Raw genomic sequence first — 23,060 nt, forward strand, 5'->3', positions numbered from 1 at the left:
ACGCCAGCACTACCAGGTTATACCACATATCATGCTTTATGGCCCCAAAACCTTGAACAAAACATAAAAGGAGGGTGAGTATCCATATTCAGCACAGACACCCATACGCCCAGGTAACTGACAATGCACAAGGCACTGGAGTCCACCCATGTGCAATTAACTGTAGGCAAGACTGCTGTACAGTCTCTAGCATGCTACAGACCACACTCTCACACAAAGGAACCCCACCCAGCCGTCCTGAAGACACTGGACAGTATGAATGTCCCACCAAATACCAAACAAGGTACTCACAAATTACCACATAGGTGGTAAACCATTATGTATGGAAGGAGTAATCAGGGACCTAGGGACTCTAGTGGACAGTAACCTGTTATGTGACACTCACATTGCCAATGTGGCTAGGAAGACTGTCTATATTGGACACCGTATCATGAAAGGATTCACATCGACGTCAACAGAGGTCATTGTGCCCCTATACTGTTCTCTTATCAGACCCATAATCTAGTACAATGCCTCATTTGGGATGTACCTTACCTGACACCTGCAGCAGTTAGAAAGACCTCAAAGGTACCTCACCAAGAGGATAAAGGGTCTCAAATATATGTCATATGCTGCCTGGCTGTAGACACCCCAGCTGAATGCAGTCACATACTGCCTACACAGAGGCATTGTATGTCTGTTGTACAAGGCCATGTCCAACACAGGAGTAATGGACATGCTCCACCCCAGAAAACTCAAAGCCATCGGAGCTGTGAGAGTGAGAGATGTCAACCACAACACAAAACGAAATAGGATGTGATGGAGGGACAGATACATAACCCAGAGGCTCCCCACACACTGGAACAGAATCCCACTCCATGTTAGGCAGAGCCCCTCACTGACACTCTTCAACAGGAATCTTGCCAAGTGGATGGATGATCGTAGATTTACACTGGGGGTCTTCACTGTGTCATGTCCAGACAGAGGCACAGCAAAGCAAATCATAAATGGCTATAATATTCACATAGCAAGGGGTGGCGAAGGCCACACACACTCTGGGTAGGCTTACAAATGCCCTAGGGTGGATAGGCTAGTATGAACCTATGAACCTATGAAGATACAAATTGTACAGGACACTAAGGATAATCCCAAGGCTTCCTCAACTGATGGTAGGAACCATGTTGGGAATTCACAGATATGCTCTGAATCACACAAATATTACAAACAACATACCAAACACACACACATATTGCCAACATACATCCCGACAGGTGCAGTGCAACCCCCCCCCACCCAGAATGCAAAATATCTATCCCAGCAGACTGCTGGCCCCCTGACATTGCAGATGCTGAGGTAACAGCCAGCATCTACAAAGCAAAACACACAGCAGCAGTGGTATGAGATGGTGTCCTGGGCTGAGTCCAACATGGACTCCAAGAAGAATGGAATGCCAAATCACACTACTGCTTAATGTCAGCCTTACCACAGGATATGTACCCAAAGAGCAGTGTACAACAACAGTGGTCATTCTCAACAAAGGTATTGCCTGAATGGATACTGAAAACTACCACCCCAAAATCCTGAGAAGCTTGGTCTGCACAGCTATGGAAATGATCAGCATGTACCACAGACATAAAGATATTGGGGACCTACTGACACCGGACCCTACCCAGTGTGGCTTTCTTAAGTGCAGATCCTGCCCCTAAACATGTTTGACTCATTTGAAACAGTCATTAAGGTCATTGATGTGGGCAATGTGGTCCACACAGTGTAGCTGGACCTTGCAAAGGCTTCCATACAATACCCTATGTGTTCATTATAGATATGCTCACCAGCTTAAATATAAACCCCTATGTCAGTAGAGGGGTTGCAAACCAGACCAAGGACAGAACTGACATGCTCAGACATGCTGCAGCTATGTCAGACTACAAACCAGACATAACTGGCATCCCACAAGGCTTGATCCTGGGACCTCCCTCGTTTGGTATATATGTCCCATAGGTACAGGCCAACATGGAAGGACTGTGTCTGAAAATGTTTGCAGAGGACTACAAACTGCCCACCATATCTGACCCTCCAGCTGACACAAGCATCCCACAAAAGGGCCACATAGAAACAGACAACTGGTGCCATAGCCATGTCAGCAAGCTAATTGCAGAAAAGTGTATAGTCAACCCCCGTGGATATAAAGTAAGTGCCCACCAATTACCACATAGGTGTTAACTCGTTACATACTTAACATGTAATGAGAGACCTGGGGACACAAGTTGATAGATATCCTGCATTGGACAAACATGTGGCTGTACTGTTTACAGAAACATACCATATACCCACCTAATCATGAAGGTTGTCAGATCTAGATAAGGGGAGGTCATTGTGGCTCTGCAGTCATCCTTCATCAGCTTTACAATTGACTACAATAGCCCCTGTGGGATGTACCTCAGCAGACACCTCCATCAACTGTAAAGTCCCCAACAGTACCTCACCAGGAGTATCAAAGAGCTTGAACAGATGCCATGTGTTGCCTGATTAAACAAACTGAAGCTACACACACTGCCATACTGCCTACCCAGAGGCAAGCTGTGTCTGATGTATAAAGTCATGTCCGAGCTGGAATCAATAAACATGCTGCACCTTGTACAATCTGAATGGCAGTGAGCTATGCACATGAGAGACCTGAACCCCAGCACTGACATACATAGGACAAGCTGTACTTCATGATCCATAACACAGAAGCCACCCCCACTCATGAGTAAACTCCCAGTACAGGTTAGCCAGAGAGTCACTCATTGATTCTCCTCAAGAGGAATCTTGATGAGTGGATGGGAGATGGTAGGTTCACCCTGGGTATCACTGTTATGTCACAGGTAGACGGAGGCACAGTATACTAACCATGACATATGTCATGGCAAACTCCACTTGCAATGTGTGTCGAAGGAAAAACACACTCTCCGACTAGCATTAGAAATGGCCTAAGGCACATCGCTAGTGTTTGCAAATGTACACCTATGTTGTGGAATACACTACCAATGTTGGACAAGCCTGGTTTAAGTAGTTCATATCTGAACATAATGCAACATGGTCAGATGTGCACAACTGGCCCCTAACCAGTCTGTTGTGCTCACTATGGAACTGTAAAGCAGTGATAGGACTAAAGCGCAGGATACTGTCCACCACAGTGAAAGTACTGAACCAGTAAACTATACAGTACTACAGTGTTAGGTCAGTGTGAAAGGATGTTGACAACTGTATGCAAAGTACCCCATGCAAACCCTGCAGGCACAGTATAATCCCTGTTGTGTTCACACACAAAGCAGTTGGACAGTAACTACACAACATGACACACAACACACAACCATAAACAGGAGATATTTGTTGAAGTTCACACTCATCCACAAATGTGGTGGGCTGCAGAGTTCAACATATGGAAAGCTCACACTGGGCATGCTCGCACACTTTGATAAATGAGACATATGTCAGACAACATGCCATGGGAAGGCTGAACTGGGCATGCTCACACACTTAGGCCAAATCTCAGTTTAGCAGTTGGCCGCACATATCTAGTACTTGTACGTGTTATTCCATGAACCAACCGCATTACAGCAATATGCCCAGTGCACACAGTTAAATGACTACAGAGACATACGTGATATAAAGGATCCCTCCCATATGCAAACATCTTCCACAGATACACAAGTTGTTCATACAAACAGGGAATGCTATGGCAATAAAGACCTGCAAACAGTCTATCAGCAACAAATAATGTGCATCTGACAATTAAACATATGGGTGTAGAGGTCAACACTAGGCTGTTTGCCCTAGGGAATGACAGCTTAGGCAGAGTGTGGTTGGCGTCTGCCTCCCCAGTACAGTAGGCTACTGTGCCACTGTAAAGTAGGTCACATAAGGCACCATGTGAGGCTAGTGTGCTGTGCCTCTGTCAAGCAGGGACACAGTGGAGATCCCAGGGTTTGAATTTGCTAAGCCACAGCCATGTTGTTGGTGTGTGCTGGAAGAGGGTCGCTGAGGACCTCTAACAGTAAGTGGGCATCAATAACAGACTGAGGAGAGCCTTATCTGCATTGTCTGGACAATTTCACTATCAACACTGTGTCGTGATAATTATGAGGGATTGAAGTGTCGTGCCGGTACTGTTCAGAGATGTCCTCCCTCTGTGGGCAACTGCTCTGCAATGTATTAGCTCACTCTGTCTGTTGGACAGCTCATATATGGCTGGTGTACATCTGACAGGTGTCCTGTTGTGGAGCAGTCATGGGTATATTTGGGATAGCATGATCAATACAAACCTTCCACATGCTCATAGAATGCAATTGTCAAGGATTATGCAGAGCGGCCTGTATACTCCCCCAGCATGGGTCCTTTGAAGTCTTCAACCCCAGTCTTCACAAGTGTAAAGTCTGCTTTTGATAAATACAGTTTGTTTGCAGTGACAACCTTGCCTGGGGGTGGGGATGGGATATGGATGGCCAGGGAAAGGTGGGTATAGTCAGATATCAACAATGGTGGTCTACCTCTGGTGTGGAACAGTGAGTACCCATGTTGTAGATGGTCAGGTGCAATATGTATTCCCCCTGGTGGCTGTGGTGAGTGGTTCTGCCATAGCACATGGACTCACAAATTGTAGTGGCTGTAGGGTAATGTTGTAGAGGCCTGAGTAATTCCCACACACAATATGCCTGTACCTGACGTTAACAACTGGAATGGTGTGTGTGAACACCTGCATATCTTGGCACTGTTCCCAGGGAAGCAAAGTGTGTGTCCTGGATGTGGGAGGGGTGGTCAGGACTGGTTGTGTTGTGTGTTACAGGTCCTGTGGTCACGAAGCATGTATAAAACATAACCTGCCAGTGCAATGTGCATATCTGACCCTGACGTAGGTGGCTGCAAATGCATATATATGCTATCCCCCACCTGACAGGTAGTACTAGATGTACATACCTCTGTAGAAATAATGATGTCAGCACCCTATAAATACTGCATGTGCAGAACAAATACCCAGTAATTCGAATAGCGCACTCTGCTAACGCGTCTCCCTCAAGTGTCATAATATAGTTAAGTAGGGGTTTGAATCCTGCAAATGCTCAGTGGGTGAGTGGGGTTGGTGTGTGTGAAAGTCTGTGTGAGGGAAATGTCCCTTTTGGCAACTGGGAAAACACACTACAGGATGCACATTCCCCTTTCTAAACACTGATAAGGTCAGCACCCTATAAGTACAGCAGGAGAAGGAAAACCTCCCAGTAATGCGATGCGATAGCGTGCTCTGCTAATGCGTCCGTCTTGAGTGTCATAGCATAATTAGATAGGGGTTTGAATCCTGCAAATAACAAGTGTGTGTGGGACAAGATGAATCTAGTGTGTGTGCAATTACATGTGTAAGAGAGCTGACCCTTTTGCCAACCAGTACAACACACCAGCTGCTGCATACTCCAATCTCTACACAGAGATGATGTCAGCACCCTACAAATACAGCGGAAGAGGGCAAATCTCCCAGTAATGCAAATAGCATGCTCTGCTACTGCGTCTCTTACTACTGTCATAGCACAGTTAGTTATGGCATTGGATTCCAGACATGCCACGTGTGTTTTTGTCACACAGAATGCCCATGTGTGTGGGTTGTTGTTCACAATAATGAATGACATCGATTAAACCAGTAATGGCAATGAACACAGATGATGTATGCGTGTGCCAAATACACATATGTACCTGTGACCTTCAATAGTTACCATGTCTGACGCCTGCCACATGTGAATACATGGTATTTGCACTGGATAACATTATGACTGTGGTCTTCTGTGTGGGTGCTGCATGTGGTATGTGTATATACAGTGTGATATGTAGATAGTATCAACCTAGCAGTGAGGGATACACATCTGGTCTGGTGTATATAGTCTACATGCTGTTGATGAACAGGTGCTGCATGTTTTCACCTGTTGTGGGAGTGGTAACAAGTTGTTCCATAGCAATGCAGTGACTACATGCTAGGAACCTTTCAGCTAGGGTGTTGTAGCTACAGTAATTCATCAGCATTCAGTAATATGTCAGCATTTCTGGTGAGGGTATGATGTCAACCAAGGTCAGGGTCATACCAGCCTGTGCCACATGCTCAGAGAGCCCTTCCATGTTCCCTATCATGTAGTCCAGGGAGGTACATCACAGGTCAGCCATAGTGGCATGGACAATGACTGAGTCATATGTGTCCATGCCTCTGACTGACCTGTATGCTTGTGTTATGTGGTGGACCATAGTGCCCCACGGGCATATCACTGTGACCTTCACCTTGTCCATCCTGGTGAGTGTGACCTCACTGTACCGGACAATAAAGGTACCTAACACAACTGTAGCAGGTGTGTTGTCTAGCTGTACAGGCTGTGACTGTTTGGCACACAGGATTTGTGTGCTATGTGTTATGTGTGATGTGTTCTGGCATAACGTAAGCCTGTATGTCAGCTGCAGAAGTTTCTGCCGCTCAGGCAGGATGCTATTGTTAGGCTCCACGAATGGCCCAGTGTGTTCACGTGCTTGTATTGCTGTCAGTGTAGGTCTACATCAGACTGGTACTGTAGTCACTGTAGTATTTCATGCCATCTGACAGGTTATGCCAGTACTGGGTTCAGAGTGCTTAGTCCCCAGTTTGGCTATGTAGTTCCATCTCATACATGTGTTGTACATCCATGTGTAGGGAAGAGGGTTGGCTGTGTACATGTGGCAGCTGTGACATTGCCACATGACCCACATATTCCACAACTGTACCATAGAGATGACTGACAACTGACCTTTGCACATGCTACCATAGTATTGTGATTGCCATGGTGATTAACAGCACATAGGGCCAATGGGGAACAAGGTACATAGGTTCATAGGTTCATACTAGGCTATCTGCCATAGGGCATTTATAAACCTAGCCAGAATGTGTTTGGCTGTCGCTATCCATTGTAAATTTATCTTGCTATGCCCTTTTTCGAGGTTAGTATAATGTGCCTCTTTCTAACAATGACACAGAAGTGATACCCAGGGTAAACCTACGATCTCCCATCCACTCATCAAGATTCCTCTTGAAGAGAGTCAATGAGGGACTGTGCCTAACCTGGACTGGGATTTTATTCCCGAGTGAAGGGAGCCTCTGGGTTATGAATCTGTCCCTCCAGCATGTCCTATTTATTTCAGTGCTGAGGTTCAAGTCTCTCAAGCATGTAGCTCAATGGGATTTGGATATTCTGAGGTGCAGCATGCCCATTAATTTCGGGTTTGACATGGCTTTATACATCAGGCACAGATCACCTCTGAACAGACGGTATGCCACTGAGTAGAGCTGGTGTTTCTTTAACCGGTCAGCATATTGCATCTTTTTGAGCACTTTGATCCTCTTGGTGAGGTACTTTTGGGGTCTTTCCAGTAGCTGCAGGTGTCTGGTAAGGTACATCCCAACAGGGGCATTGTACTCAATTATGGGCCTGATGAGGGATGAGTAAAGAGGCACGATGTCCTCCCCTGATCTAGATGTGAATCCCTTCATGATGAGGTGGGCTATATAAAATGTTTTTCTAACCACTTTGGCCACTTGGTTGTCAAATGAGAGATTGCTATCAACTTGGGTCCCCAGGTCCCTAATTACTTCTTCTGTACTTAATGGATTACTACCTATGTGGTACTTTGTGGGCACTTTGTTTTTGCCAAAGGGGATGACTATACACTTTTTGGCATTCAGCTTGAGGCCATGGCTCTGGCACAAGTTGTCTGTTTCTATGAGGCCCTTTTAGAGGATGCTTGTGTTGGCTGGAGAGTCGATTATGGCGGCCAGTTTGCAGTCATCTGCGAATTTGGTCAGCCACAGTCCTTCCGTGTTGACCTGTACCTCCGATAAATATATACCGAACAAGAGAGGTCCCAGGACTGAGCCTTGTGGGACACCACTTGTAACTGGTTTGGAGTCTGGCATGGCTTCAGCAATTCTAACCATGTGGGTTCTGTCCTTGAGCCAGTGTGCAATCCATCTAGTGACATAGGGGTTTATATTTAAGCTGATGAGCTTCTCTAGAATGCCCGAGTGGGGTATTGTATCGAAGGCTTTTGCAAGGTCCAGGTAGGCTGTGTGGACCACCTTCCCCTCGTCAATGGCCTTGGTGACTGTTTCAAAGAAATCAACCAGGTTTGAGAGGCAGGATCTGCACTTAACAAAGCCAAACTGGGTAGGATCCAGTGTCTGTAGGTCCCCAAAATCTTTATTTATGAGGTCCATGATGATCCATTCCATAGCTTTGCAGACCAAGCTAGTCAGGCTTATGGGGCAATAGTGTCCAGGATCCATTGAGGCACCACCTTTCTGTAGAGGGACCACTATTGCTGTACACCACTCTTTGGCCACATATCCTGTAGTAAGGCTGGGATTGAACAGTAGTTTTATGTTTTGGTGTAGCTCTTCTTGGAGTTCATGTAGGACACAGCCCGGGACACTGTCTGGTCATATTGATGCAGTGTTTATTGCTTTGGAGAGGGCGGCTCTTACCTGAACATCTGAGATGTCAGGGGGGCAGCACTCTGCTGGGATAAATATTTGCCCTTTCGGTGTGGAGGGGGGGGAGTTTGAGCTGAACCTGTCAGCTAGGATGTTGGCAATGTCTGTGGGTTTGGTGTTTCTACTGACATTTTGGACTACCTCTGAGCATATCTGGGAATTACTACCCAGGTTCCTAACATAACTAAAGAAAGACTTGTGATGATGCTTAGTGTCCTGTGCAATTTTCTCTCGAAGCTGGCCTTAGACAATCTTATGAGTGCCCGTAGTTTTTTGCTAATACTGATCAGTGATGCCTTCCCTTTTTGGGATTTTGCTGTATCATTTAGTAGCTTCCTCCTTCTAATGTATAGTTTGTTTATGGCTGGGGTCCACCAGACAGGGTGTCTGCCTTTGGAGGATTGGGTCTTGGTTTTATTCGGGATCGCATGATCCATGCATTCCTGAAGGTGTCCATAGAATGCATTTATAGAGGAATCTGCGGTCTGGTCCGTATTTTCCACAGGCCCAGGGGCTTTGAAGGTTTCCACCTCAGTTTTGAGGAGTGTGAATTTGCTTTAGAGAAGTTGTTCACTGTGGTTTTCTGGGCAGGGGGTGGGGTCGGGATGTGAACATACAGTGAGATTAGTTTATGGTCTGATCTTACCAGTGAGGGAAACACTTCTGGTCTGTAGCATAGAGTCCCCATGTTGGTGATGATCAGGTCCAGTATGTTTTCCCTTCTTGTGGGAGTGGTAACAAGTTGTTCCATAGCATTTGAGTTCATATATTCTAGCAATCTTTGGGCTAGGGTGTTGGAGCTAGAGTCATGCTCCCAGTCTATGTTTGGGTAGTTTAAGTCGCCCAATATAATGGTGTTTGGAGAAACCTTCATATTTTCCACTGTTCTCAGGAAGGCCGAGTGTGGTTCTTGGGTTTGGGAGGGTGGTCTGTAGCAGGCTATAACTTGGAAGGCAGTTTTACCCATTGTTAGTTGCACATGGATAGTCTCTGATGCTTGGTGCTTTGCCACCAACCTGGAGGTGTGTGTATCTTTGATGAATATCAATACTCCCCCTCCTTTTGTGGTTCGGTCCAAGTTTTGGGGCTGAAAAGCATGGTATGAGGTATAACCTGGTAGTGCTGGGGTGCTCTCAGTAGCCCTGAACCAGGTATCTGTTACTGCACAGAAATTGATGTTCTCCATGCTAAGGAGAGTTTCGAGTGCATGCATCTTGAGGTTTAGACTTCTGACGTTGAGTAGCATTACTCTTAGTTTCTTATCCCTTGTGATACCTATGGAGGTGGGTTGGTCTTTTGAGCCTTGCCTAACAAAGGCACTATGGGGGTAGCAAGAGCACCGAGGCACAGTATACTAACCTCGAAAAAGGGCATAGCAAAATAAATTTAAAATGGGTGGCGATAGCCAAAAACATTCTGGCTAGGCTTCTAAATGCCCTAGGGCAGATAGCCTAGTATGAACCTATGAACCTATGAACTTATCAACACACAGACACACCTGCATGCATACACAGAGCACTACTAAGTGAGCCAAATATTACTATTACTATCAAGACTATTAAAGTTATTGTTAATACGCACTCACCGGCATGGATAGGCTGCATTGCTGTTACACTGGAGGGACCTGCAGAAGTGAGGAAACTAATGTCACTGGGCACAACTGTGCCATTGTTACTGAGTATGATACAGGTCAGTAGTACAACAGTCGCCTTTCACAGGTCAGCTGCTGATATTGAGGATATCACACTTGCACATTAAATACTATGATGACAGCTACAATTCAAGGACACACCTCACACATACATTAACTACCAGTGTACACAACAGTCAAGTATACATATGGCATATTACCTGCACGCTCATAGTCTTGCTGCTGCATGGCTCCAGCCTCCATCATAATGCATGTCTGCTGCTGTTGTTGTTGGCATACTGGAGCCACTACACTCATGAGTAGTCCCTCCAGTCTGGTGAGTGGGGGATGTGTAGCCACCCCACCACCTGTGGCGACCTGTTGCCTGTGGATATCCGACACACGCTGACGGACATTTCTGATTAAATCACTGCAGTGATGTTGTACCTGCTCATATGTCCTATTATGCGTGCCTATGTCATTTACCCGACGGACCAGGTCTTGCCACAGTGCAGCCCTCTCCTGCTGATTCTGGCTGGTGCGGGAAAAGAGTATTGCATAATCCTGCACCAGGCTCTGGTGTATCTCCTCATCCTCAGCTGTGGAGTAAGCTGGATTTCGTGGGTGAGCCATGTTCCTGAAAAAGGAAATAACCTGATATCAGCAATATATGTCAGCAGAATTTGGCACACATACTACACATGCTACTCGACTGTTATGATACGACATATCTCACATATATAGCATCTGTCTGTCTATTGGTGGATACACATGTAAATGGCCAGGTATCAGTGCTCAGCCAGCAACTGTGCAACAGTACCTGGCACACTCCGTACGACATACTACCAAACCCCAGCAGTCAGAACACTGATTCAGGTCCAGAGCACCTCCTCACTCTGGCGGTTTGTATCTAGGTGCTGTATGGGCTACATCATCAACTACTGTGAGCTGAGCACAAACTAATTGCCCTGGATATACATATCCCACCTCCACCACCAGCACAAACGACTATAGTGAATAACATTGCACATGCAAACTTTACACTTTGTAACAGTGACATGGTATCCTTTCAGCCCACTGGGCCAGTGGAAGACACAACCCACAATGCTGACCCCTTCACAAATGCTTTCTATGGACATCTCCGAGAATGCATGGATCATGCAGTCCCATATATGGCCAAGACACTCTCCACAAAGGGGCAGCATCCTGTCTGGTGGACCCCAGCCATAGACAGATTGTATTACAAAATATGGAAGCTACTGCAAGACAGAGCATAATTCCATAAAGGGAAGGCATGTCTGAGCAGCACTAGTAAGGATCTATTTCCCCTCATACAAACATCCATGGGCAACTTTGAGAGGGAAATCAAGAGGGACACTACAGATAACCAGAAGGCCTTCTTCAGTTATGTTAGCAACCTGGTCAGAATCCCTCCACCATGCTCATAGTTAGTACACAACAACAAATAATTCACTGAAACCACAGATATTGACAACATTATGGCAGACAGGTTCAGTGCAGGTTTCACCCCTCCCTCTTCCCCAAAATAAGACATAGTTATCCCAGCTGACTGTAACCTCCCTGTCATCACAGATGTCCAGGTGAGAGCCACCCTCAGTAAAGCAGAATACACAACATTAATGGGACCTGATGGCATCCCCGGTTGCATGCTACATGAACTTCGACAGGAGCTAAACACATATATATATAAGTGCTATGTAACACTAGCCTGACTACAGGATATGTACCTGTACACTGGTGCACAGCAGCAGTGGTTCCACTCCACAAAGGAGGCACCTCACCATACCAATACAATACAACACAATACAATACATTACAATACAATACTATACAATATGCTATTGCCCCTGGGACTACAGCAGCATACTGTTCTGCTACCCTGACCATTGTGACACATGTGGTGTGATGGTACCTGCTGCTGTCAAACAGTTACACAGGGTGACTCATATGGCATATTACCTATATGACTAACATTCAGCAGGGGTATGTGTGACATGCACTCATGGGGAGTCTTGCTTCTTAACACTGTGTGGTTTATTGCAGGGTATGTCTTATCTGTGGGTAGGAACCTTTACCTCCACATGTGCTCTCTATTGCAGTGGCACGGATGACACACAGCAGTCATTTAGGTTGAGGATGGTGCGAGGTGTTACTATGGTTGTTGGACATCTGTCATGGGTATGACTTAAGTATGTAAATCCAGGAGTGGTAACCTCTATGTGGGTAGTATGTGTGTACTCTGTGGTGTTGTCAGTCACTGTGCATTGGTAATGTGTTTGAGTGCATTGTCATAGTGTTGCACATGTCACTGTGTCCTTCTCCATATTTGTAGCTGTCATGTGAGGTACATACCATGGCAGCCATTATGTGGTGTGGAGGGGTACACTGACCTACATGTCCATAGCTGACACACCATGTCTGCTGACACATACCATGTGCAGGTATTCCAGGAATAGTGTGCCACTGTGAATATCATTGGGGGGGACTATTGTATACATTTATGACCCTGTTCACCCCTGACACATGCAGTGGTGGGCAGCCAATCACATATCTGGTGGTTACTGGTGTAGGTGATTTGAAATGGGGTATGGTACTCCAGTTTTGACACTGGTGTTCACTCCATGCCTTTGTCACAAGGCACCTGTTGCAATACATCTGTACACATGTGCCTCACTCAGAATATATATATATCTCTCTCTCTCTATATGTATATATTTATATATATATATATATATATATATATATATATATATATATATATATATATATGTGTATATAGATATATCTATATGTGTATATATATATATATATATATATATATATATATATATATATATATATATATATGTCTGTATACATATACACATATATATATATATTGATGTACATATATTGTTATAGATATGGAGAGGGGGTGTGACAGAGAGGGGTGAGAGTGACAGAGGGGTGGGACAGGGGGTGTTGAGGTCATATACATTCATACCTGTAGATAGTCAGATCTGTCTGTCTATATATTGCTGTACATATATTGCTATAGATATGATATGCAGGGGGGGTGTGACAGAGAGGGGTTGAGAGTGACAGAGGGGGTGGGACAGGGGGTGTTGAAGTCATCATATACAGTCATACCTGTAGATAGTCAGATTTGTCTGTCTATGTATATGTATCTACATATATCTATATCTGTATGTGTGTATTACATATATATGTTTGTACATATTCTATCTATCTACATCTGTCTATGTATTCCTACATCTCTCTCTATGTATGTATACATATATGCATATTATATATATATATATATATATATATATATATATATATATATATACATATACATACATATTTTGACATACATACGTATCCATATGATAGATACATATCAACATGTTTGTTTACCATACTGTATACACACACTAACATACTGCTAAACATGATAATGAAATTAAGATGTAACCGCTGATGCAAAGAGACCAAAAAATCACAAATCCAAAGAATGAGGTAAAGAGAAATATTGGTCTCACCACGATGTATTGTAAAAATTCACGCTGTTCTATTGTAGTATAAAGAAAACTTTATTCCATGTAACAAGGTAAAATGATAAGCGCTTTCGCGTAGATGAGACTATGCTTCAAACCTACTTTGTACATTGCACTACAACCTACATTCAACCTACACTGATATGTGCACATAGATGCTCTCACATACAAATGTATGTACAGCCTTCACTGATAGTTGCTGTATGTCCCCTGCCCTTTGCACATCTTCATATACATATGGATACAGACCAATGACACATATGGAGGGTTCACAGTATGTAGACCTTTATAGTATTACTTTACATTACCTGTGTTTGTCACAGCTGCTTGTGTTGCCATCTGGTTTTGTGTCCTGCGGCTCCACTTGCCAGCTGTCAGCTTTCAGGTGGCTGTTGCTGACCAGTTTTGTTTGTGTATGTTTAATTTTGTTTTTCTATTTCTGTCTCTGTCTCTGTCTCTCACTTCCTCCTCAGGGTGCAATGAAAGTATTGCATGTGTGGACTGGGAGTACAGCATGCTTTTGTAGGTATCTGCATATGTCCATGTGATGGCCTCTGCACCAATTGTTAGCCAGCATTTGCTAATTGCATGCAGCCAGTTGTGTATTGATTGCAGTTCTCACTGTGATTTCAGAACAGTGCTATAAAAAGGTATGTGAGATAGGCATAGCCCTTTCAGATTTTAAGGGCAGGGACCATGCTGCTATGCTGTGGACAATGTTCTGTGAGTGTAAAGGTTGGTATCTCTCTCATATTTCCAGCTGTGTTGTAGATTAACATTTCTCCATTCATTTCTCCAGTTTCCTGTACTAACTGTGTGTGTACACTGACACCTACGACTACTACTACTGTTAATGTGTGTGTGTGTGTGTCTGCTTTCCTGTGGGACATGTGGTGTAAATGGTGTATAGCAGTGGCTCTTGCACTTTGTTGCTATGGCTTCAATATTTGCCCTTTACAGTCACTACTTGCATGCCTGCTAGGTGTCCTGACTGTAGTGTGCTGCTGTGGCTTTCCTATTTTCCATGTACATTCACACCTTGTAATGCTTGCTATATCTGCTAGGGTGTTACAGCATGCAGTGTGGTCTGGCCATGGTGTGGGCCTTGACATCTATTAGGGTATTTGAGTATGCTGCTGAGCAGGCCCCAGAGACTCTCAGGTGCATCTGTTATCTGCCTCATGGAATGGTACATATCAGTGGGGTACACCCATTAAATTGTCTGGTATGCTGCAGTTGTGACTGTGGGATAGCATGAGCATATGTATTACTACACTTTTTCTGCCATGCAAGTGGTGCATACTTTCAGGACTTCATAGTTACCATTGCATGTGTTGTAACACCTTTCTGCCTACTGTTTGTGCATTTCACATGGAGTCTGTGGGGCATTCCTGTAACTCAGTCACTGTTGCTATGTCTAGGCTCTTAACTATTCAAATATGGTGGTGTCAAACCTCTCATGTGTACAAATATTTGCAGGTTGTCCACATTTCTGTCTCATATTTTGGTCAATATCTCATGCACAGCTTTTTCTGGAAAATCACTCTGGGCTCAAGTCAGAATATAGTGACAAACATTTAAGTTTCAGACTTCATACACTTCCAAACATCCCACAAAATGCAGAACCTGTTACTCTCTGAACTGTCTAAGTTTGTTGTAACATTATTTGCAATGTGTCCCTGGTTTTGGCCCTTTGCTCCACATATTTTATTACTTGGTCCAGATGTGTTCCTGTAAGAGGTTGTGGGGTATGGCCAGTGATTATCCTGCTGTGAGTATGTGTGTGGCTTGCAAGGTGCTACAGTGACATTATTACCTACTAGCTACCAACTAGCATGGCTGTTTCTGTTCGCACACTACTATCATAGATATCCACTAGATTTGACAGTAAATATACATGACATGCTTTGTGTACTACACATCCTATATTCCCTTTTCATTCATTCCTACTATTACATGATATATTTATTTTAGCACACTGCTCTGTATAACAGTCATGGCTTAGTGGTAAGTCATGCAGACTAGTGTTTCCAAGGTCCTGGGTTCGAGACTGACAGTGGGATTTTATTTTGCTTTTGAACTGACTACAGGAACTGTCAATCAGAGTGACTAAGGCACTTTTAAGCACTTGTAACCGGGCTAGCGCTGGTTTGCATGGAGTTCACACATGCGCACTGGCGTTTATCTCCACGCACACATGCGCACACCCGCTTACAACTGCTTAAACATGCTTACTCTTGCGCACGCCCACGCTATTTTCTTTGAAAGAAATAAATATGGGGAGACAGGAAAGTGGTGAAAAAGGGGTCACAAAGAGGATAAGACAGTAGAGAAACAAGCTCGGGTTTTGCAGGAGGGATGTAGGTAAGGCCCATAGCTGCCCATTTCTTCATCAGCAACAGCTGTGCATATGTATGTAATTTGGTGTGACATTTGAAACCTGCCACCCCTGAGAGAGGTGTCAGGACAACAATAATACTTGTTGTACAGCCAATTGTAATTGATAGTTTCCATGTCCAGCAGACATATGTGCGGAATGAGCAGCTATGTATGGAGCGTAATTTTTTTGTGGGTACAGAGTGCCTTTTTTTTTTTTTTCAGGTGAGAGTGGTATGTCAGGTGAAGGAAGTCGGTATAGCTGGAGAGGTAGGTTGGGTAGGTCAACAGACAAGACAAACAAAATGCATACAGGGGCGGTGTATGACACGTGTGGGGGGGTTACACAATTGACGGGGACGGAGGTTTGGATGTCCAGAGCCCATGAGCCCACAGATGGCAACAGTGGAACTGATATCCCCACCCATGGGCAGTTGCCACTGTTCCTTCACTGCCCAGGACGGGGCTGTGCTGGGGGCTGTGTAGGCCGGGCAACAGGCACACCCGTAAGTTGTGCCACCTGTGCCTCAAGCTGGCGTAGGGGCCCAAGAGCAGAGTCCTGGATCTCCCTACTCACCACAGTCCGGACGCTACGGAGGGTGAGTGGTGGTTCTCCTCCGGCCATGCTTGCATTGGGGGGATGGGCCCCATCCCCTGCAGCGCTTCCACCCGCAGGCGGCACAGGGCCACCGAATGAGGGTCCAGACTGGGCACTAGTGCCAGGTGCACTCGCCAGCTGAGGTGGGAGAGCTGGGTCCGCTGGAACCCGCCTTCCCTGTCGTCCTATGTTTTGCATTATGTCATGATAGTTTGGGTTAGTAACATACAATACGATTCGCAATTAGTTGTAACAGCATGCATTAGTATTCCTATTAACCAAACACCCAGATATTCACACCATTGAACAGCGAGCATAACACATGCATAATTGGAACAGCAATACACAGTCCAACAACATGCAGGGTTGATTGATGGCAACAGGCCATCAGGCTTGGATGTATGAACAGGGCAGATGCATCAACGCACATGCAAATATTTATGACCCAACAGGACAAATGTCCAGGGGTGTTAATTGTGATTGCACATACCAGTTTCACGTGGAATGGATTATATGTGGTTATAGGGTGGGGTGAAGAAAATAATATTAACACCTTCGAATACAAATACATATGCTGTACATTTCTAATAGCTACAGATATATACACACTACTGTTCTAACTACAGTTTCCTATATGATAGCTACTTCAATTTGGTGATAGGACTGTTACTGCTACATCAATATACATTTTATTGTTATTCATACACGTTCATATCTGGCTTTGTTCAGCTACATCATCCTGCTACATTTGCTTTATATAGCTATAGACAACTGTGGGTGTTTGATATTTCAGACAATCATACTATCTGCGTTTTGCAGACTGAGAGCAACATATCCAGATTTTGGGATACACATTCCAGCTGCAGCAACACTTTGAACACATTTCACAGTTTGGTTCTACTTGTCACATTCATTTCATTCTGTACTGACTGCAGTATACTTTATTCAGGGGTTCTTACTACTTTATTGGTGGATTCATAACTCTTTCTCACACTCTCTCACTTGTTTTCATTTTACTATTCAGGATGGTACTTACTTCTAGGCTTTATTGACATGTTTTACCTGTAGTTATTACAATCCTTTCCAGCAGTCTCACTTCTGTCATGTTTCAGTATTTCAACAGGGATATATTTCACACATGTGATTTGCTCATCTTCTGCAGCTGTACTTTTCAGCCTGCTGCAGGTTGTGTACTATTATATTACAGGTGGGGCATCTTTATTTCAGACTTTATTTCAGACATTTTCATTTTTCTGTTTGGATTACAGACTGCAACACACTTTTGCAATCAAGCAATACTTGCAAACACTTTTACACTGTTACTTGCACATTTTATTACTTAGTGACTACACTGCACTCTTTTGCTAACTGTCATACTTTTATATTTCTTAACAGTTACTGGGAGTGGATTACTGACCTGCCTGGTGGCGCAACCGCACCAGCCTATCGCGATAGGCTCTGCGGTTCGCAGAACGGACACCTGCAGCTGTAATATAAATGAAGTAATATTGGAATACACATCTCCATAATATCAGCTAATTTAATTTCTTACATACATAATTAAATGTAACATGCTCAGTAGTGGGGCATTGGGCATTTGCCGAGCCTCCTGGATCCAAAGGTTCAATTGGTCCTGCTTGCGTCTCTTCAGGTCCGCATGGTGGTGATGGACCTGCTCACCAGTCCTTGGAATCCCTGTGGCACTGGTGAGATCATGAGCCAACCGGTCCCACGCCTCAGCCCTATATGCTCCCCACAGGACCTGGCCCTGCATGAGTTGGGCCTCATGATTGTGGACTAGGAGCCAGACCATGTATCTGGACTCCTCAATGCCCCACCTCTGTGCTCGAAAGCAACTACCCTCTCCTACTCCTGACATTCTGGCTGCAAGTCAGTTCAACAATCGTTTATGCTGTGTATTCCAGCCTATGGGGCTTATATATGCCGTTTTTCCCGCACTTATCTGTGATTGGCCATTTTGGAATTGTATCAACTTCACAAAACCTGCTTTGTCATGCTCCACTTTCTATTCATTCCTATATATTGGCTATTACTGCATTTCTAAGTACAGCTGTCGTGGCTTAGTGGTTCAGTACCTTGACTATGGTGCATGGTATCCTGGGTTCGAACCTGGCCACTGCTTTTTATATTTTATGACTGTCTAGACAGGCTAGGGGGTGTGTCTGTGTAAAGGCAGTTTTGTTACAGCTTGCTCAACATTGCCTGTCGGTTAGCGTGTTTGCGCAGTGCGCAGCTCCGCTCAAACGGGTTACTCTGGTTTATGCTTCATTTGGCTGTTAGCATGCATATTACACTCAGCTCAGCTAGGGGCACACAGTTTCAGCGTGTTAAACCACTGCTCACCTATGGGCACTCATTTTGCACCTGTTAAACCACTGCTCACCTTCGGGCACTCATTTTGCATCTGTTAAACCACTGCTCACCTACGGGCAGATGCACTCACCTTGTTAAACTGTAGCTCAGCTATAGTCACATCTTGCATTTTTTATTGTTTTCTTATTTCACATTTCTTCAATATAAATGGACTATTTCATTACATTTAACATAAAATATAATTTTATATGTGTACATATTTGTCAGGGACTTGTTTCGTGCTTATTTTACTAAAAAAAATTTGATGCCATGGGGGCTTGAACCATGAATGCCTGCTCTTCAGCCGACGTCTCTACTTCTATGCTATTGTTTTTTGGCTTACTTTGCATATTTAGTTCTTATATCCTTTTCCACTGACTGCTAACTGTGGCTGAGCTACAGGCACGCCCGTGCAAACGAGCGCACTTACGGGCAAACATCTTTACGATTTAAAAAACATATATAAGATGTTCATTTATATATTTTATGTTCATAGTCTGTGGGGGCATGTGTTGTGTTGTGTTTATTCACATTTCTATGGCCTCTATCATGGGTGTTTACTTTGGGCACTTTTACTCTTCTGGGGGTGTGTCCGCTTGCAGGGCTCAGCCTATGGACACTCCCCCTACTGTCTTCCACGGACCGTGTTAGCCTTAGGTGTGATTCAGCATGCTCTCATGAATATGCAAAGCATGCTGACATCACTCCGTTTAACTGCAGCCTCTGTGTAAGAGTTATAACTCTTACACGGAGGCTTCGTGAATCCTGCCCAATGTTATTTAAGCAAAGTTATTTTATAAGGAAAAAGAGAAAATAGAGGCTGCATCATATTTAAATAAGATCGTAAAAGAAAAAAGAGAATAATAACAGACTTTAAGGATAATAATGGGGAAAGAATAATTGCACAGGACAATATTTGAAGTAATAAAATTATATAAAATGCATTAAGAATGAATGAGATACAAGAGAGACAAAATGGAGAGTTAAAAATTGAATAAAGAAGATAAAAAAAGCTTAGAAGAAAATATAAGTGTAAAAGAACTCATTGATATTTTAAAAGAAGTAACTATGAAAAAAGCTACCAGACTAGATGGGATCACATATCATATGTATAATAACATGGAAGAATAGCAAAAAGGACATTTTGTAGAGGTACTAAATGAATGGTTAGAAAAGGAGTAATAGAACAAGAAATATGTATTGGAGAGATTAAATTTATATGGAAGAACAGAGAAAAGGAAGATATAAGAAATTGGACACTGATAGTACCGAATACTATAGATTATAAGATATTTATGAAAACAACAAGGAAAGGGTTAGGAACTAAAATAGATAAATTGCCTGAATATGCAATTTTTGTAAAAAAGGGAAAGGAAGTCAAGATTTGTTAATGATAGTGAGTGAAATGATAGATAATATTATAAATAAGTAGGTTGAAGCTAAAATTATGGTAGGGGATCCGAATAAAGCATTTGATAGGATACCATAAAAATGTTTACAGGGTATATTGAAAAAATACAACATAAATAATAAAACAATAAAAGTAATTGCAACAATGTATGAAAATAATAATGTGAGAATAATATTAAATTGATGGTTAAGTGAAGAAATAAAGTAAAACATGAGATAAGACAGGGATGTCAGATGAGTAGCATTCTTTGTTTGCATTAAATATGAATGTAATTGTTAATAACATGAATAAGGTGTTAAGACTAGCAGAATATGAAATAAAACAAGGAGAACTACCAGTTATTCTTACTTATGCTGATGATATAGTTTAAACTTCTATGAATAAAAAATAGATGAAAGAAGGGATTAAGCAGTTAAATTGGTATCTAAAAGTGGTTGGTTTATGTATAAATGGCGTAAAGAGTAAAAGGATTGGCAGATAGCATAGAAGGTAGGCAATTTAATGAACAGGTTATGGATAGTTTGGGGAAAAAAGTTTGGAACGGGTATGCATAGAGAAAAACAATGGAAGATTATACAAAAAATATGAAATATTTGTATGTTTTGGAAGACATATAAGCTGGTGTACAAGAAAAAAGTACAAGAAAATAATTTCCTTTTGGGGAAAATTGCATATTTAGAAAGTGCATATATGAATCCAGTAAGATATGAGAAAAAATTAACATATATCGTGCTTTCATTTATATGTGATTAAGGCTAAATCTGGTTAGAGGAGGGATTTTGTATGTCAAAGAAAAGGAAGGGGTAGAATTAATTAATCCAATTGTTAATGCAGCATCTCTGAATCTTTGCAAAGTTGTGAGAGGATTGAAAGAGGGGAATAGAGATTTAATAAATGCAATAATGAAAGATAAATATAAGGACTTTTGGGAAAAGATAGGCACAGGGAAACAAATGGAAAAGTTATTTAAATGAGGAAATGAAAGTATATCAAAACAAAATTTTCTTATGGAAACTGAATATAAAAGATGTAGAAAAAATAGAAAATAATTGTATGTAAATATAATAAACATTTATTATATTTATCCATGGAGACATTTAGAATATTAAAAAAGAGAAGCAATAAAAACAAGATGTGGGTGGTGTAAGAAAATTTATGAATGTAAAAAGTAATTTTGTGAAGACTGACAGTAACTAAGTTGCCTGTTAAAGCTAATATGCCATATAAAAGAATGCAGGAAAAAGTATGTAATTATTGTGCCAAAATTGAAACAATGGGGCATCAGTTTTTGAATTGTAATACAATAACAGTGTTGGGGATGAAAATATGTGAAAAATGAGATACTGAATGGTTTCAAAAGTGTATAATTAAATATAGATATTTTAAAATATGAGTATTATGGTAATAAAAAGAAGCAGGTGAAGGAAACTGATAAAAAATATGTTTTGTATTTTATGGAGTATATGGAAAGAAACACTAAATGAAATAAAATTTAATGGAAAATGGATATTATTGTACATTTTGAATAAGATCCAGTTTGGTTATGAAAGAAAGGGTGGGGAGAATTGGAGGATATAAGACTGTATTAAAATGTAAACTGGAAAATGCATATTATTTACTATTTATTTATTTATTTTATTTTATTGTATTTTATTTTACATTTGTTGACCGGGATAGTCCGGCTGGATACATGTCCATTTTCAGTGGAGACCCAGGAAAAAAAGCTCCAAACACAGCATACAGAAAAAATAATACAGGAAAAATCATAATATCAATGCATGTTGTAAACAGTTTACAGGCTCTGTTCAGTCAAGCAAGTTATACATTTGATCATTATTAAACTTATATAGGTATCTAAAACAATTATGTCACATCTTGTAGTATAAAGTACTGTTTGGCACACAGTTATAGAAAGGAGCTTGTCATGATTAGAACAAGGACATAACCAGTGTGTCTTAAAATGTTGTCTGACACTTTTTTTGAATTGAGTTAGTGAGGATACTAGATAATTGTAAATAATTTATAATATGCAAATAATGTAAGTAATATAAATATATGATAATCAATAAAGAACCCTTACTCAATAAAAAGTCCACGTTCCATTCATAGCACTCGAGGAGATCCAAGATAGTGGAAATCACAAAGGCAAATGCCAGTGCTGTGTTTGAATCGTAGCAAGATTCTGAGGAGCTGTTTCAGTAGAATTTGTTTGTTTCATCAGAAGAAAACATTAAAATCAATGATGGATGTGTTATTAAACCCTTCAGTTGGGAGTGTTGCAGATGATATTTTGGGTAAATTGTTGTTGTAGAGCAAGCTAGAGAGTGGAAAATATGCTTCATAGGATGTACTTATGGACAAAATTCAGTCAGAGGAATGGGAAGCAATTTTAAAAGATGATTGTCAGACAAAGATATCATATGCTAAGACTGTTAAAGAAACTGCAGGAAAAGTGATGAGAGATGAAGAGAGGAAAGAAAATGTAAACTATCAAATGAAATTTATAGTGTGAATTCAAAGCAAAGAAGAAAATGAAAGGGACAGGTATAACATTTGGGATAATGTAATGATCTCTTTGAGAGTGGAGGCTCAGGTGGTAA

This window comes from Protopterus annectens, chromosome 1.part2 (assembly GCF_019279795.1).
Source record: "Protopterus annectens isolate FY-2018-M chromosome 1.part2, PAN1.0, whole genome shotgun sequence".
NCBI lineage: Eukaryota > Metazoa > Chordata > Ceratodontiformes > Protopteridae > Protopterus > Protopterus annectens.